This window comes from Nomascus leucogenys, chromosome X (assembly GCF_006542625.1).
Source record: "Nomascus leucogenys isolate Asia chromosome X, Asia_NLE_v1, whole genome shotgun sequence".
Taxonomy (NCBI): Eukaryota; Metazoa; Chordata; class Mammalia; order Primates; family Hylobatidae; genus Nomascus; species Nomascus leucogenys.
In genome coordinates this window covers 110,597,804-110,615,965 of record NC_044406.1, presented here as the reverse complement: position 1 = coordinate 110,615,965, position 18,162 = coordinate 110,597,804, and the positions used below count along the sequence as shown (strand labels likewise).

General features: G+C 37.5%; 1 protein-coding gene across 4 annotated transcripts in view; it reads left to right on the top strand.

The window, feature by feature from the left end:
- Window positions 1-18,162, top strand: part of TENM1 (teneurin transmembrane protein 1) — an 832,777-nt gene that overhangs the window by 736,612 nt on the left and 78,003 nt on the right. The window lies entirely within an intron of this gene.

Below are 18,162 nucleotides of genomic sequence, written 5' to 3'. Positions count from 1 at the left end.
ACCTTTTTGTCTCCTGTCTTCCCTAATCAGAACTGGATGGGTATAAGTGGCATAGTAAAGGGGGATGCGACAGTGGAAGAAGTATTTTATCCCTGACATTATTTGGAATTTCCAGCGAATGTTGATAGTTAAAGCAGACCTACTTTCACCAGGTTTATTATTGTTTTTTAAGATTTCAACAGAAAATGCACTTCCCCTTACTCTGTACACCCAGAACCAACCACTCCCACCCGCTCCCCCAAACCTTGGTACACCCCTGCAGGTGTAAAGAAGATATTCACAAAATAGCATTCAATGAAAAGTTCAGGACACAAAGCTGTGTGTACTGTATGCTGCCTCATCTGTAAGGATGTAAGGGTAATATATATATTACATATTATATAATTATATATTATATATTACTATATATTATATAATTTATATTATATATTACTATATATTATATAATTTATATTATGTATTACTATATATTATATATTACTATATATTATATATTACTATATATTATATATTTCTCTACATAGAGAAAGTTTGAAAGGGAGTATATGTAAATGTTAGCAGTGATAATTGCTACATAAGGGCGTAAGTAATTATAAGTGACTTTTATTTTCTTCTCTTTAATTTTCTGAGCATTTATTATAATTCAACAAAAGACCAGATATTACTTTTTGAGTTGATGTCTAGTTATGAAATAAAATGCAACTTTTGTATTTTTCTTAAAAATACATGTATGTTATTTTCTCACATACACACCCTGTAAATACAAAGGGTGTGTATACCATATAGATGACTCCTCACCCTGCTTCTTTTATTTAATAATATGTCTTGAAGATCTTTCCATAAAAGCATGTATGTATCTACCTCTTTGTTTTTAAGAGCTGCACGATATTATAACATATGGATACACCATAACATATTAAGCCAGTTGCCTCTTGATATACTTGTTGCTTGTTTTTAATCTTTAATCAAGACACCCTGTCTTGTCCTATGGCCCGATTTCTGAGGACTCAGCTCTCTGTTTTCATAGATGACAGCTCTCCAAGAAGGAGTGTCATAGTACTGATGGTTGACAATGGGTTACTCCCACCTGAGCATGTTACGGGAGACCTGCTGATGGGGCAATACCGTAAGTCAAGGAAGAAACCTAAATGGAAGACCTTGAAGGAATCCTGGCAGGCCAGTAGTAAAAGATATTTAAATCACACTTATTTTTTTTAAAGAGTAGGAGAAAGAAGAAAAATTTAAAAGGCCCACAATCCTACCGTCTAGATAAGCACTCTTGACATGGAAACATAAAAATGTAAAAGTAATAAATGTCTATGGTTTGATAGTTCAAACTGTATAGAAAGATACAAAAGAAATTTCAGGCTTCTTTGCCACAAACACACATACCCAGGTCTCTCTCTGTAAAGATAACCAATTTTAACAGGCTTTCGAGATTCCTTCCAGACCTGTACATATATATTTCCCTTACATAAAAGGAAACCATACCATATAAATGACTCCTCACCCTGCTTCTTTTATTTAATAATATGTCTTGAAGATCTTTCCATAAAAGCAGGTACATATCTACCTCTTTGTTTTTAAGAGCTGCACGATATTATAACATATGGATACACCATAACATATTAAGCCAGTTGCCTCTTGATATACTTGTTGCTTGTTTTTAATCTTTTATTATTACAGTGCTGCAATGAATGACCCGGTTCATATATTTTGGAGAACTTTTGTGAGTATATACATATGCTTAATTTTTAGCAGCAGTAGATATTGCCAAATTGTCCTCCCAAAAGATTGAACATATTTACACTAATAGTGTATCAGAGTGCCAGTCTGCAATACCCTCAGCAGCTCTCAGTATAAACCTCCTAATGTATGCCCATCTGATCAGCGGGAAATGGTGTCTTGTAGCTTGTAACTTTAATTTTCATTCCTTTAATTATCAATGAATTTGAGTCTCATTTCATATCTGTTGTGACCATTTGTATTTCTTTTTTGGTAAATTCACTTTCATATCCTCTTCCAATTTTTCTACTGAGCTGTTGTCCTTTCTGTTCTGGAAATTAAGAAAAACATCCCTTCATCTTTTATATGTGTTCCAAATATTTTTCCAAGCTTGTCGTTTTTTTCTCTTTTTTTAACCCTATAGAATTTTCTAACTTCATATGGTCAGATTTAACAATATATCTTCTTAACATCTCTAGAGTTTGTGTCCAGCTGGAAGACTCTTCCTGTCATAAAGATATAACGTATTTAAGGCAGGTGGGCAGACTTTTTAGTGACCCTTAAATCATACCATGTGCCTCTCCAATTTGAGCCCTGTGAAATTTGGAAATCTTAGGAAGTGTTTGCAGTGGTTAAAACCAGGGACTTTGGAATAGTACAGATAAAAATGGGTTCAAATTTATTTTGAATCCATCTTTGAGCCACTGTTTTGTCATCTGTAAAATGGAGATAGTACCTACCTTCATTATGGGTTTATAGAGGATGAAATGACACAAGATGGGTTAAACAGTGCCTGGCACAGATTAAGTACTGAATAAAGTATGATGATGAGAAAGAGGATAAGCATTAAAATACCTTTTTAAGCTAATAATTATTATTAAGTAGATTATTTTCAAGATTTGTAATAAACATTTTGTTTTCAAAATTCTTTGACTGTATTCAAATTTTCTTCTTTCAGACTTCATTGATTGTACAGACACAGCCCTAATTTAATTCTGTTTACTTGGAGAATTCATTGTTCAACTAAAGGGGAAAAATTGCAACATCAGAGAGATGAGCTAGAAGGTGCTTGACTGAAGAAAAGTGTATGGACAGTCACAAGTACACACATGCATAAGACGTGCTATGATATTAACTATAGTATAAAAAATAGAAACAACCTAATAATCCATTAACAGGGGGTTGGTCAAATGATGGAACATTTATACAACAGTAAAAATGAATGAGCTAGATCTACATGTAAAACCATTAATAGTCAAAAATATAATGTTGCATGGATAAAAGAGAAAATTGCAAAAGGATACGTAAGGTGTAATATAATTTACATGTTTTTATTGTGGTAAAATATACATAACAATATTTACTGTTTTATTATATGTACAGTTCTGAGGCATTAAGTACATTCACATTATTGTTTAGCCATCACTGTCATCCATCTCCTACATAAATTTTTAAAGCACAAAGACAATACTATATATTATTCATGGATATATACACATATGTAGATAATTTATGGAAACATGCATGGGAATGATACACACTAACTTCAGGACAGTAGTTACCTCTGGAGAAGGAAGGAAAAAGAGGATAGGGATAAGGAGATGGGATTGGCTATATCCATATCATTTCCTTTTTAAGAAAGAGATATGTGCTGGGCGCGGTGGCTCATGCCTGTAATCCCAGCACTTTGGGAGGCCGAGGCGGGCGGATTACAAAGTCAGGAGTTCGAGACCAGCCTGGCCAACATGATGAAACCCCATCTCTACTAAAAATAAAAATGAATTAGCCAGGCGTGGTGGTGGGTGCCTGTAATCCCAGCTACTCAAGAGGCTGAGGCAGGAGAATCTCTTGAACCCGGGAGGTGGAGGTTGCAGTGAGCCAAGATCACGCCACTGTACTCCAGCCTGGGTGACAGAGAGAGACTCCATCTCAAAAAGAAAAAAAAAAAAGGAGATATATGAAGCAAATGATAACATCTATTAAATTTTGGTGGTGGATGCATGATGATCTGTAGTATTATTTTCTGACTTTTCTAACCATTTGAAATATTTCCTAATTTTGAAACATTTTAAGTCAGAAGTAGAGTTTAGAAATATCAGCACTTTGGGAGGCTGAGGCAGGCGGATCACTTGAGGTCAGGAGTTAGAGACCAGCCTGGCCAACACAGTGAAACTGCATCTCTACTAAAAATACAAAAATTAGCCGGGCATGGTGGCGTGTGCCTGTAATCCTAGCTACTCGGGAGGCTGAGGCAGAAGAATCACTCGAACCTGGGAGGCAGAGGTTGCGGTGAGCCGAGATTGCACCACTGCACTGCAGCCTGGGTGACAGAGTGAGACTGTCTCAAAACAAACAAAAAAAAAAAACTAGGGTTTAGAAATCAACCTACAAATGTATACCTGACTATTCCATTTCAAAAAGTGATTTATTTTGTTTTGTTTTGTTTTAAATAAGACTTTCACTCCTATAGAAATGATGGTCAAAATATTTAACATCCTGTAAGGCACAGGTACCAACATATGAGAACACACACCAGTTTTGGCCTTGGAGCAGGGTCATCAAGGACCCCTGCATTAATCCATTATTTTCTGAACAGATCAGTTTTGAAGCTCTTCCATTAGCTGTAGAGATCATCACATCAGCACCTCTAGTATGTGCCCATATGTGGAGTTTCCTAAATGGCTGACAGTGAACTTCCTGAGACAGCCTCCATATAATGAGTCAGCTTTATCGTTGACCAAAGAAAGTCACTGTTCCCTTGGGAGTGAGTTCTGGCCCATTTAAAGTTTCCCCCTGAGGAATCACAGACTTAATAACTCAAATGTGAGGTTATCTTCAAGCCCCAAATATCAAAGCCTAGCCAGGAAGCCCCAGTGTTATTTGCTCTATTTTTCTTCCAGTTCCATTTACTAGCTATTCCATTTGACTTTTCAAAAAGCTTATTAGACTGTGTTTGGGGGAAACACAATTTTCAAAAAGCTTATTAGACTGCGTTTGGGGGAAACAGTCTAATGGGTTTGGGGGAAAAGGAAGGTGGGTAGGTGCCCCATTTTACCTGTATTTACTCAGGAAAGGAAGCTGACTACAGTGGTAATTTCTCTTAGTGGGCAGGAATTATTTCTCATTTTGGAAAGCATCTCTAACCCAAGGAAATTGAAGCCATAGTAATAGATTGATAGGTCTGCTTTGTCCCTCCCCAAGCCAAAATCCATCAGAATAGATTCTGCTAAGCTTACCTATATTGGTTTTCATAATCCTTTCTCTGTGTTCTCTTGAACAGAGTAAAATCAGAACTGCAGGCAGGCCTACTACCAGAGCCCTATTTAATGACTTGGGGCAAGATCTCACCTTTCCCAGAGTAGTAAAACTGGGGACATTTCCAGGGAGAGTGGACAGAAGAAGGGTTACTTTGAAATCTTCTGATTTTCACTTGTTATACTTGAAATTTTGAGAAACCACAGATCAACAGTTAGCACCCTAAAATGTTTCTTTCCATTGTACTTTTCTTACTAATGCTGGGCACTTTTTCCCAAGTATATCTGATCTAATTTTAACAGCATGACATTATTCAAATAATCTATTGAATGTTAAAAAAAAAAATACTAGCCAATTTACAAATGACCGAAACCACTTGCTTCTGCATTGGCCCTAAAATGATATCTTCCTAGTTCCTGGAAATGCTGGAGATGTTTGAGCTGTTGAATTAAGGAATGAATCATTGTAGTTGTAACAATGGCATCTGGAAGTATTTTCATACAACTCAGTTTTGTTTTGTTTTACTTCCTTTATCAGAGTCACTGCCTGTTATTAATTACTCATTTTTTAAATTGCTCAAATTGTTATGTTTCTAAAATAGACCTTAATCATCTATTTAATGAACATATGAAGTATGTTTATATATATAAAGTAGTCTTGTATGGCAGGAACTATGCTAAATGCTATAGTCAAACACCACAACCGTCTCTTGTTGCAGCACAAACTTACTGGTTATCAGACAGGAATCCAGAGATGCCATTATCTTAATTAATACTTTAAATATATTTATTTTACTGATGTCAACAACACACTAGTGTCAATGGCCCCACCTTACTATTCGTAAGATTCCCACTGGTTTTAGCTACTCTAGCACATCAACATGATGCCCCTGGTATATCTTGTTAGAAAAAGAACCACATTCACTGAGCTTTATTGTTTTGTTAAGTTTTTCAAGCAACAAATTTGGAAATCATAAGTAAACTAAGAAGATATGGTCCCTGCCCTTTAGTGGAATATTATCTCACTGGGGAGACATGGGAGGACTCATTAGAGAAGACTAAAATACAGGATTGGGTTGCATGTATAAACTTCAAATACCACAGGGATTCACAGACTGGAGAGCTGATTGGGGTTTGGAGAGAAAAAAAAGGGGAAAAATGAGAACAGGGAAGAAGTGGAGAAAAAGGAAGGAATCTGAAAAAGGACAGGACACAAAGGTAAAAAAGAACTAGGAGCTAGATTCTAACCTCTATTTCTGATGGGTTAAGTGAACTCCAAAAGAAATAAGAGATCAAAGATAAGGCATAAATAAGATGGGGCACGGTGGCTCAGGCCTGTAATCCCAAAACTTTGGGAGGTCAAGATAGGAGGATCACTTGAGCCCAGGAGTTCAAGACCAGCCTGGTCAACATAGTGAGACCCCATATCTACAAAAAAAATTGTTTTAATTTGCCAGGTGTGGTGGCATGCACCTGTGGTCCCAGCTATTAGAGAGGCTGAGGGGAAATGATGTCGGGAGCCCAGGAGTTCGAGGCTGCAGTGAGTTGTGATCATGCCACTGCGCTCCAGCCTGGGCGACAGAGCAACACCCTGTCTCTATAAATAAGTAATAAAACCCAAACATAAATAAATACTAACATCACTTGTGTTGACCTTTCAGAAAGATTTCACACATAGAAGTTATTTTATATGGTCTTTACAGTCATCCACTGACATGAGCAGCTCAGCTTTTCTACTCACCATTAGACAAAGGCAAAACCTGAGGACTGGGAGACTGTTTAAATTTGTTAAAGTCACAGTTAGTCTCACAACTGGATCTTCTGGCTTCTACGCCAGACTCTTTCCTCCACCTCTCATAACTCTGATGAACTTGTCTGGGTATTTGAGTTTAGAGGAAAATAGACAGGGAAATGGCCTTGGAAACTCCAATCCCAATCAAGACAAGGCTAAGGAAGTCACCAGCCCCCTTTGAACAAAACATCCCAGCATTTCAAATGCCTCTCAACGTCACTGTCCTGTGCCCACAGATTGTCACACTTATAGGTGAGAGTGTGGAAAGGTAAAAACAGTAAAAGAAGTTGTTTATCTCATTAAACAACTGCTTTGACTATTTTTCGCTTTTTGTTCCGCTATCATACTTGTGCCTGTGTCTGTGTGTGTATGCTGTTGTTATATTCATATATTCTTGATTGAGCCCAAATCAGTTCTCCTAAACGTCTCTTGAACCTCCACTTAAAAGGTTTAAAATGTGTATTCACACAGTGCTCATTACCCTGCCTTACCTTTTGCAAATGACTGTCTACCACTCCTGACTTTGCGAACTTCTCTTCTAGCACTAGCTTCATTAGTCAAGACATACGGATGCAGGGAGAATTTTAAATGGGCCCTCTGTGTTGTTTTTGAACGGGCACTACGTGCAAATCATTATCCTAAAGAAATTTTAATTCGTCTTGAGTTACTCCACTTTTGTGAATAGTGAGCACTATTGGCTTAATTCCTCATATCCTGCTTTTACTGAGTATTCGGGACAAGGTATACTTAGTTTGCTTTTTATATTAGAACCTCTTGGTCATTCACATACCTTGAGATAGACTCATTTTCCCTAGAGTGCAACAACTGCAATTAGTTTTTTGCTGGTCCACGGGCAATAAATGAACTTTCCTTCCAAGGGCTAATTGTTCACTAAGGTTCTCGTGTGGTGGTTTCCTTCCTTAGGATGACAGAGACAGTTCTTTCAAATGTATCTGAGTAGTGTCTCAGATATCGTTGCTTGATGTTTGAGGAATTTCTAAAGGGGGACGTGTAAAATAAGCAGCTCAGATTTAGTAAACCTCATTTATCTTAGCCCATATATACTGAGAACCCTTAAATCTCAGCCTGCAGGCATCTTTTGAGTGGGAACTCTCCTAACACAAAAATAAAACAAGACGTGCATTTCAACTTGAACTAGCACCATCTACTTACCCCAATCTCTCTCTCTCTCTCTGTCTCTCTCTCTCTCTGTCTCTGTATACACACACACACACACACACACACACACCAACCTCTATAAAGCAAAGAAAAATAAATCACATTATTATCAGTGTCTGGTTTCACTGTTAAATGTTGAGACATTACCACCACCTTGGCCAAGGGTCTTCCTTAGCGAGTTGCACGGCATGGAACCTCATTTATTTGATTCTGTGTATGAAAACTTTAACCATCTTATAAAAGCTTGAAGGCTTTTAAACCAATAATTTAATAGTGTAGTATTTCCCCTGAGCTAACAAAACTGTTTTCAACTACTGACTTGTCTCTATGGTGAATCTAACATAGGGTGCTCTCCTACTGACAAGGGTTACATAATGCTCCATGGACTTAAATCTTATTCACAGAACACAGAAACGCCTAAAGTGTTCAAGCAGGGCCTGTGTGGAAATTTTTGACTGTGATTCTAGGCTTAGAAAAGTCACTGTCAGAAAGAATTATAGCAATAACTAGGCAATTAAGATACCACTTAGCACCACCATATTTTATCTTCTTCAAAGTCCTTTCATTTCATTGGCTCTTGTGAGCTTCACACCATTTTACCTTGTGTAGTAGGTAGTATATAAGTTAGGAAATCAAGACTCTGAGTGGTCAGATGCATTATCCAAAGTCCTACAGCTATTCTGTAAGAAAAATCAGCCTGAAAAAATCCTGAGGCGCTTCTGTTTCTTCAGAACTCCTAACATGGTAAGGTCGGAAGAGATCACAAGATCACAAACAAAGTTATATTGACAGAACAACTGGATTTGTGTGTGTGGTGGGGGGAGCGGTGTCATGAGCTATTCATTGTAGCTATCCACATGGATCACATTTGTTTGCAGTTAATTTGATCCATGGTCCTTTGTCTGTTTGCTCTTGGTTGTCAACCCCACTTGTCCCATATTCCAATCGTCACTAATCGATAGGGGACTGTATTCCTCTTAAAGGACTTTAGAGAAAGACATTGTCACTGCATCCTCTCTAAGCTCATTTCTAGAGAAATTCATATGCAGTTCTTGACCTCCTGGCATGCTTAATTTTGTTCAAGGTAGATATGTTTCAGTATAAATGCATGGAAATTTAGTCCTGTAAATCAGGAAGATTTATTGAACATTTGTGCCCAAGTGCACTGAATTATTTGAGATATAAAAACTAATTCTAAAGTCCAGTTCCTGTCCTCAGGGAACTTGTTACCTACACAGATCATGATCGGAGAATTCACATTAACAAATAAATAAATAAATAACAGCTTCTGTGGGTTAGAAAACAGAGAGACCACGATGAACTGGAGTTTGCAGGGAAGGATTCATGAAAGGGAAACATCCTATAAAAGCCTTAAAAGGTGAATAGGATTTGGGTTGCTGAATGTTAGTACTCGGGCCAAGCTAACAACCATATTAAACACACACACACACACAATATCTCAATAGCTTAACAAAAATAGTAACTTATTTCATTCTTACATCACAATTTAATATGGGTTGCCTGGGGAGTGGAAGAATCTCTGCTTCCATCTAGTGATTCCTCAATGCCTTAGGACTTGGAGTCCTCTACTGGATGGTCTGCATGCAGCCAGCCTACAGTGGAAGATAGTAATCCATAGAGAAACTCAGTAGATATTTCATTAAGGATCAGGCCTAGAAGTCGCATACATTACTTCTGCCCACACTTAACCGGAAAGGAGGCTGAGAAACGTAATCTAACTCTGTTCTCAGAAAGAAAGAGAAATGGGATGACATCAACACATAGCATTGTCTCTGCCATACTGAAAATGAAACGACCTTATTAATTTTAATTGATACATATAGATATATATATTTGGGAGCTATGTGTGATAATTTCATACATTTGTATAATTTGTAAATATCAAATTAGTATAATTAGGATAGTCATCACCTTAAATAGTTGTCTTGTCTTTATGCTAGAAACATTCAAATTATTCTCTTCTAGATATTTTGAAATATACAATGGATTATTGTAACCTATATCACTCCACTGATTTATCAAACACTAGTTCTTATTTCTTCTATCATAGTGCATATTTATACCCATTAATCAACCTCTCTTCATCCTCCCCTACCCTTCCCAGCCTCCGGTAACCACTAATCTACTCTCTTTTATAGCTCCCACATATCAGTGAGAACATGTGATATTTGTGTTTCTGTGCTTGACTTATTTCACTCAACATAATGACCTCTAGTTCCATCCATGTTGCTGCAAATGATAAAATTTCCTTCTTTTTATGGCTGAATAATATCCTATTGTGTATATGTGCCACATTTTCCTTATCCATTCATCTATTGATGGGTACTTAGTTGATTTCATATTTTGGCTGTCGTGAATAGTGCTGCAATAAACACGGGACTGTAGATATCCCTTTGATATACTGATTTCCGTTATTTTCTGTATATACCCAGTAATAATAGTGGAATTGCTAGATCATATGATAGTTCTATTTTTAGTTTTCTGAGGGACCTTCATTCCATTTGTTATAGTGGCTGTACTAATTTACATTCCCACCAACAATATATGAGGATTCCCCTTTCTCCACATCCTGACCAGCATTCATTATTCCCTATCTTTTTTAATAAAAGCTATTTTGACCTAGGTGAGTTGATATCCCATTACGTGGGGTCTCCTTTTTAGGTGGTAATTCATATGATAATAGTAAAGTTACCGAACTCCCCACCACATGGAAGCTCTTGAGTACTTTCTTGAAACTCATCAGCTCTGAGAAGATGAAGCCACAGAATACCTTTGAAGAATAATTCTGAAGAAGTCTAAGAGATCTATAGGAATACAAGAATTCTTAACAATTTTTGGGATGGGTCAGAGATCCTTTTGACAATCTAACAAAACCAATGGACTCTCTCCCCATGATAATACCCATACACAAAACATTTTGTGGATAATTTCATAGAGTTTCTGAACCTTCTTAAGCCAGTCTGTACCCCATCCCTGTGGTAAAGCAGTTGATAACCTCATTTAAGCTACATGGCATAGTGGTTAAGAGAATGGGCATTAAACTCAGACAAACTTGTGTTAAACTAGCATTTTCTTTTTTTTTTTTTTTCAACTTCTACTTTAAGTTCAGGGGTACATGTACAGGTTTATTACATAGGTAAACATGTGTCATAGGGGTTTGTTGTGCAGATTATTTCATCACCCAGGTATTAAGCTTAGTATCCATTAGTTATTTTTTCTGATCCTCTCCCTCCTCCTATCCTCCACTATCTGATAGGCCCCAGTGTGTGTTGCTCCCCTCTATGTGTCTATGTGTTCCCATCATTTAGATCCCACTTATAAGTGAGAACATGTGGTATTTGGTTTTCTGTTCCTGTATTAGTTTGCTAAGGATAATGACCTCCAGCTCTATCCATGTCCCTACAAAGGACATGATCTCATTCCTTTTTATGGATTCATAGTATTCCGTGGTGTATATGTACCACATTTTCTTATACAGTCTATCAGTGATGGGCATTTAGGTGGATTCCATGTCTTTGCTACTGTGAACAGTGCTGCAATGAACATACACGTGCATGTGTCTTTATAATAGAATGATTTATATGCCTTTGAGTATATACCCAGTAAGGGGACTGCTGGGTCGAATGGTATTTCTGTCTTTAGGTCTTTAAGGAATCACCACACTGTCTTCCACAATGGTTGAACTAATTTACACTCCTACCAACAGTGTATAAGCGTTCCTTTTACTCCACAACCTTGCCAGCATCTGTTATTTTTTGACTTTTAATAATAGCCAGTCTGACTCGTGTGAGATGGTATCTCATTGTGGTTTAGAGTTGCATTTCTGTAATGATGAGTGACGCTGAGATTTTTTTTCATATGCTTGTTGGCCACATGTATATCTTCTTTTGAGAAGTGTTTGTTCATGTCCTTTGCCCACTTACTAATGAGGTTGTTTGTTTATTTTCTGGTAAATTTGTTTAAGTTCCTTATAGATGCTGGATATTAGACCTTTGTCAGATTCATACTTTGCAAAAATTTTCTCCCATTCTGTAGGTTGCCTATGTACTCTGTTGATAATTTCTTTTGCTGTACAGAAGTTCATTTGTCAATTTTTGCTTTTGTTGCAATTGCTTTCATTGTCTTCGTTATGAAATCTTTGCCCATGCCTATGTCTGGAGCGGTATTGCCTAGGTTTTCTTCCAGGGTTTTTATAGTTTTGGGTTTTACTTTTAAGTCTTTAGTCCATCTTGAGTTAATTTTTGTATATGGTATAACGAAGGGGTCCAGTTCCAATCTTCTGCATATGGCTAGCCAGTTATCGTAGCACCATTTACTGAATAGGGAGTCCTTTCCCCATTGCTTTAAACTAGCAGTTTCTAGGTATGTAACCTAGAGTTAGTCACTCCACCTCTCTGCAATTCCATTTCCTCATCCAAAAAATTACATTAGTACCTACTCGACAAGGCTGTTGTGAGGATTAAATGAGAAAATCTATGTAAGGAATCCAGCACAGTACCTGGAATATCATAGCATTCTCGGCAAATGGAAATGATTATTGTTTAGTAATATTAGTCATCTTTCATAGATTTTCAGTGGTGTTTACCTGGATTTCATACATACTAGGCTCATCTAGAATTCAACATGGTTCTTCAGATTTCAGCTTACCTATCACTTAAGTCTGAGAAATCACTTGTGACTTTCATTTCCCCAGCCCATCCCCCAAGGATGCTCCCATGGCACCTTGGACTTGCCCCAAACTAGTGCTTATCTAATGGCATTGCAATTGCCTGGTTACTTCTCTGTCTCCCTCTACCAGTTTCCAGGCTTTCTAAGAGCAATGCCATGTCTGTTTTATAGTCTCCTGTACTCCCATTGCCTAGGACAGTGCCTCACGCATAGAGGGTGCAAAATAAATCTTGAATAAGTTAATGAGTAAACAGAAAAACATTTTTCCCAGTAAGCTTTAAGAAAAATAGTGGTTGGTGGATTTAAAAGGGCTGTCCATTCACTTTGCCTTATGGCAAAGCTGAAGTCTAAAGCTTTGAGAGGATCAGAAGGAGCTGAAGACAAGACAAATGCCAAACGCTGGTGTCGCCTGTCTTTTTCTCAATCAGAATTCTTGGTTAACTAGCCCATGAGTTTATTGTTCTTTATAATGACTATGAAGCCTTTTGAAGTGCCTTTTGAGTAATCAAAAGAAGACATTCCAGTCAGCAGAATATTAGTTTGAATGCTTATCATTTTTAATTTGTGTTTATGTTCTTTGGAAATTGACCTTTACTATGTAGAATATACAAGAACATTTTATTAAACAAAATATCTGATTAAATAACTCACTATTCACTAGTCATATAATATTACAGTGAGTTTATTAGTGTCTCCTACTGGAGAAATCCTGATGCCATTGTTAACCACACAGTGAAATCATCTCAGCTGGTCATTAAGCTCTGCCTCCTTCCAACCTCTAGTGACACACGGAAATCTGTAAACCCTCCAAGTTCTAGAAGCTCCATTTAGTGGCTACATAGTGAGAAAACTTAACAGGCTTATTATGCGTAAGTAACTTGGCCCTTTCTGATCCCAGAGGGTAATTAAGTGGACAGTAGTCAGATGGGTTGAAGAATGGACTTTTCTGCCTAGTAGAGTTTCCATATATACCACACATATTGTACCAATTTTCAGAGAATTGGAATGCACATGAACAAAGAAAAATTCTCTTTGACTAAAAGAACATTTTTGAATCAGTTACACAATCCAGCACTCTCAGTATTGGAGACTGAGCTGACACCATATTAGGCTTAGGAATTTCCCTGGAAGTTGATTTAACCATTTATCTTTGTCTGATAAAATTAAACAGCAGATTGTGGCAGAAAAACATCCAGTATTTCAGTTTTCTTGTTGCTAGGGCTATAGATGAAGAGAATGTTATGACTGCTTTCCAAAGCTTATATTCTGAAAGATGTTTCATTTTTTATAGAGAAATAATAAAAATGTAGGTGGCCTCACCAGCTGTAATTTTAAAAAATTAAGTACAGAGATGCCTTCTGCCAACATTTGAAATTGGCATTCTACACAGCCAAAAACTCTGATCTTCACTGTTATCTAATTTGGGATTTTAGCTACTATTTCCAGGCTATTAAGCACCACATCTGGACTCTCAGTGATTACATCAGGATGCCCCTGTTCCTTCAGTATTGATCAGTAGCATCTTTTTCCCCTCACAGGTGATAAATTTATAAGTAACTATCCAGGCTGCCCCAGCTTTAGGAAATTGTCTTCTTAAGAATTATAGTATTTATTCATTGGAGGATAATAAGACAAGGGAAGAAGTCAAATAATTTCGCCTATAATTTGTAGCTGTTTCATACAGAGCACTGCTTCACAGAGAAAAGAGCCTGCAGTTCAGATATTATATAATATCCCCTACTTTGCATGGGATGTTCTGAATAATTTTTTTACAAGATGCGCTTTATTGATGAGCAGGTCTCTCCATAGAAAGAGCTTGTTAGGGCTTAATGCTGATGAATGGAGACAGCACCATTCACACTTCCAGGTTATGGTCTGTCAGTGCTTTCATTATATGCACTAATTTACAAGGATTTATTTATTTTCTCCCAAATGTACAAATGTGCTCCAAGCTAAACATGCTGTCTGGGCATCTGAGGCCAATGTTTTCCTTGGTGCAGGGGGATTTTTAAATTCAAATTTAGACTGAGGGGACTCAAGCTATTGTGTGTTTTCTTCCCACTTTCACCTCCACCTCCCTTGCATCACTGCCTAACCTTGTGGCAATATCAGGGATCTCTATATTTTTACTCGCTTTGAAAAAGAAAATGAATTCTGGTTCAAAATTTTTAAACCTGGAAGTGGTTTTCTTAGTACAGTTTAAGTCTTTTCTCATCCAGAGAATGTACCTTTGATTGTTTAAGTGCTAATGAAAATGCTGTCAGTGAGCACATCAATGAACATGACCATTGGAACAAATTATGCCCACAACATTGGTTACCAAGTTTTGGAGATCTGGGCACAACAATATCAAAATTGGAAAGTAAACTGAATCTGCAGATCTTGCTAGCCCCAGATGGCTTTATGTGATCTGAAATCACTCACATGCCCATCTCCAAAGAATAAAGCTTAAAATATATACTGGGAATGTGTCACCTCCTTTCACTCATTCTGACAAGCAGTAATATATCTACAGCATCATCACTATCCCTGGGTTATAACAATAAGCATTATGGGAGGGGAAACCTCCTCAAATGATGGACAAATATTATTCTCTTTTTCATGCCTGGGGTTTCCAATTTGATTTTTACCCTCAGTGAAAATTAAATACCCCTTAAACTTCACCAGCAAAGAGGTTGCAAAATTGTGGTTTGGGGAATTTATGTGTTGGTTGGTTGATTGGTTGGTAAGGAAAGGCAAATGAGAGGAAAATATGTACAGATAAAATATGCCTCGGTACATTTATGAAGCACCTATCACATAGTTTCCTCAAAGCCTTTTCTACTACTTCTTTTTCAACTCCAAACATGAGTGTAACCCAATCAAAGTTAATTAAAGCTTCTCAAGGAAAAAGAAGTATGTTTGGAATTTGGACCACGATAAAAGATGTTGCTACACAAATATATGAAAGGAAAATATTCTACAAACTGTCAGCAGAATAAGCCCTGCAGGCAAATTGTGAGTATTTAATAAGCCTAGACTTATTTCAAAGGGCACTCGTCTGTGGGACTCAGCTGACATGAACAGACAAAGAAGTTCACAGTGTTTAGATCTTCACAAAAAGTAAAAGTAAGAAAACTATGTAAAGTCCCAGATTATCCTCCCTGGATCAGCCTAAACTTTGCACTCTGATGGGATGAGAAGTGTGGTAGTCAAGGAAAAGAATTGCCCTCCCTGATATCAGCAAAGAGATGTAAAGACCTTCCCACATATACTAGTTAAGAATACATTTCTTTCTCTATACCTTTTGCGAACCTGCTCAAATTTTTAGAGGATCAGATCCTCTAAGTTTACTACCTCCTCATAAGAGCCACACTTCATTTTATTTTTAATATCCTTAATTTGCTAAAGTTCCAGAGTATTCTTCTTAGTCTTAGTTTCAATATCACCAGATTCTTTATCCTTATACCCTCACAGAGCCTGGCATGGTGACATTCACTATGATTTAGTAATCATAGTGTTTAGTAAATGATTCATGATTTCGTACATGTCGAGCACATCTCCTCTCAGTCTTTCCATCTCCAGACTTGAGTCTTGAGTCTTGATCTTTCCCCATAAGTCTATCCCCTTATGACAGCCAAATTTGAAATTTTATACTCAGCGATATTTAATATAGTGGTCATAGAAGGTGGTTTTAAATAATAGGTCTGCCACAAACCACACCAAATTTTAAGCAATCAAGAAATTGATGTTGCAAAACACAAAAATAACAGGCAGAAGTTCCCCGTTGGTTCATCCTCATCCAAAATGTTCTGGAGGTTAAATAATTGTTCATATGCCATCATCATTTAACTTGCCCCAGTCTTAAAAGTCTTTTTGTAAACCACCTTAAGGGTCCTTATACCTCTAAAAATTATAAAGGGATTTATGGACATGGAATTCCCTTGTTTGGACATGCTGGTTTCCTTTGGAGAACTCACCAAAACATAGATGACTTTCGAAGTATTCAAGGGACATTAAAATGAATTTGTGGCCGGGCGCGGTGGCTCACGCTTGTAATCCCAGCACTTTGGGAGGCCGAGGCGGGCAGATCACGAGGTCAGGAGATCGAGACCACGGTGAAACCCCGTCTCTACTAAAAATACAAAAAATTAGCCGGGCGTGGTGGCGGGCGCCTGTAGTCCCAGCTACTCGGAGAGGCTGAGGCAGGAGAATGGCGTGAACCCGGGAGGTGGAGCTTGCAGTGAGCCGAGATTGCGCCACTGCACTCCAGCCTGGGCAACAGAGCGAGACTCCGTCTCAAAAAAAAAAAAAAAAAAAAATGAATTTGTAACTTTTATAGATGTTAAGGATTAATCAAACATCAGGATTAATCAAAGTATACCATAAAGCCAAGTCTTAATATTAACTTCCTGCCAATGAATTAGTTCATCTAAAAGCAGTTTATTGAGTTTATAAAATGACTCTAGATGAGTTCACATTTTGCCAGAAAATTCATGTGTGTGTGTGTGTGTGTGTGTTTGTGTGTTGTGTTGTGTTAAAAGGACATGCTTGTTAGCACAGAAATTCTGACTTTAACATCCATTCAATGAGTTTCACCAGACCCAAATAAAGGGAAGTGGGGAAAAGACTAAATTGTAGACTAGTTTGAAAAATGCCATGTGATTATTTTCAAGAGCACTGTCAAAAGCACCAAGGGAAATAGGAGTAGAGCCATATGTTCTTAAAGTGTATCTGATACTTTTTATATGTATTATTTCATATGATATAACAACCTAGGGCCAGGCCCGATATCTCATGCCTGTAATCCCACCACTTTGGGAGGCCGAGGCAGGTGGATCACCTGAGGTCAGTTCGAGACCAGCATGGCCAACATGGTGAAACCTTGTCTCTACTAAAAATACAAAAAATTAGCCAGGTGTGCTGGCGGGCTCCTATAATCCTAGCTACTTGGGAGGCTGAAGCAGGATAATCACTTGAACCCGGGAGGCGGAGGTTGCAGTGAGCCGAGATTGCACCATTGTACCTAGCCTGGACAACAAGAGCAAAACTCCCTCAAAAAAAAAAAAAAAAAAAAAAAAAAAACCTAGATACACAGTAACCAGCTCATCCTGGTTTGTCAAGGATGTCCTAGTTTTAAAACTGAGCTCTGCCTCTGTTACAGCCAAACCAGAGCAGTAGATCACTTTAGCTAAGTAAGGCAGACGATCCTGTCCCTATGTTACCAAAGAGGAGTCTGAAATTTGCAAATGATTGATTCAATCAGAGTCACACATTAGTCGTAAGTGGAGTGTTCAGTATTAGAACCCAAGCCTTCTAACTGCTATTATAATAAAAATTTTAAGAAACCAGGCTGTAATTAACACTGTGTGTAAAAACTGCTGTGAAAATTTTATCAGCTTTTATCTTTTCTAGAAACTTAGCCATTCCCTTTGTGATACTATAATTTTGCTCTCCAACTCCCCTTTTAATAGATAATATGGAGAAAAAACTCAGCCCGGTTTATCAGAGTTATTACAAACTCCCTTTTAACAAAGTCTGAAT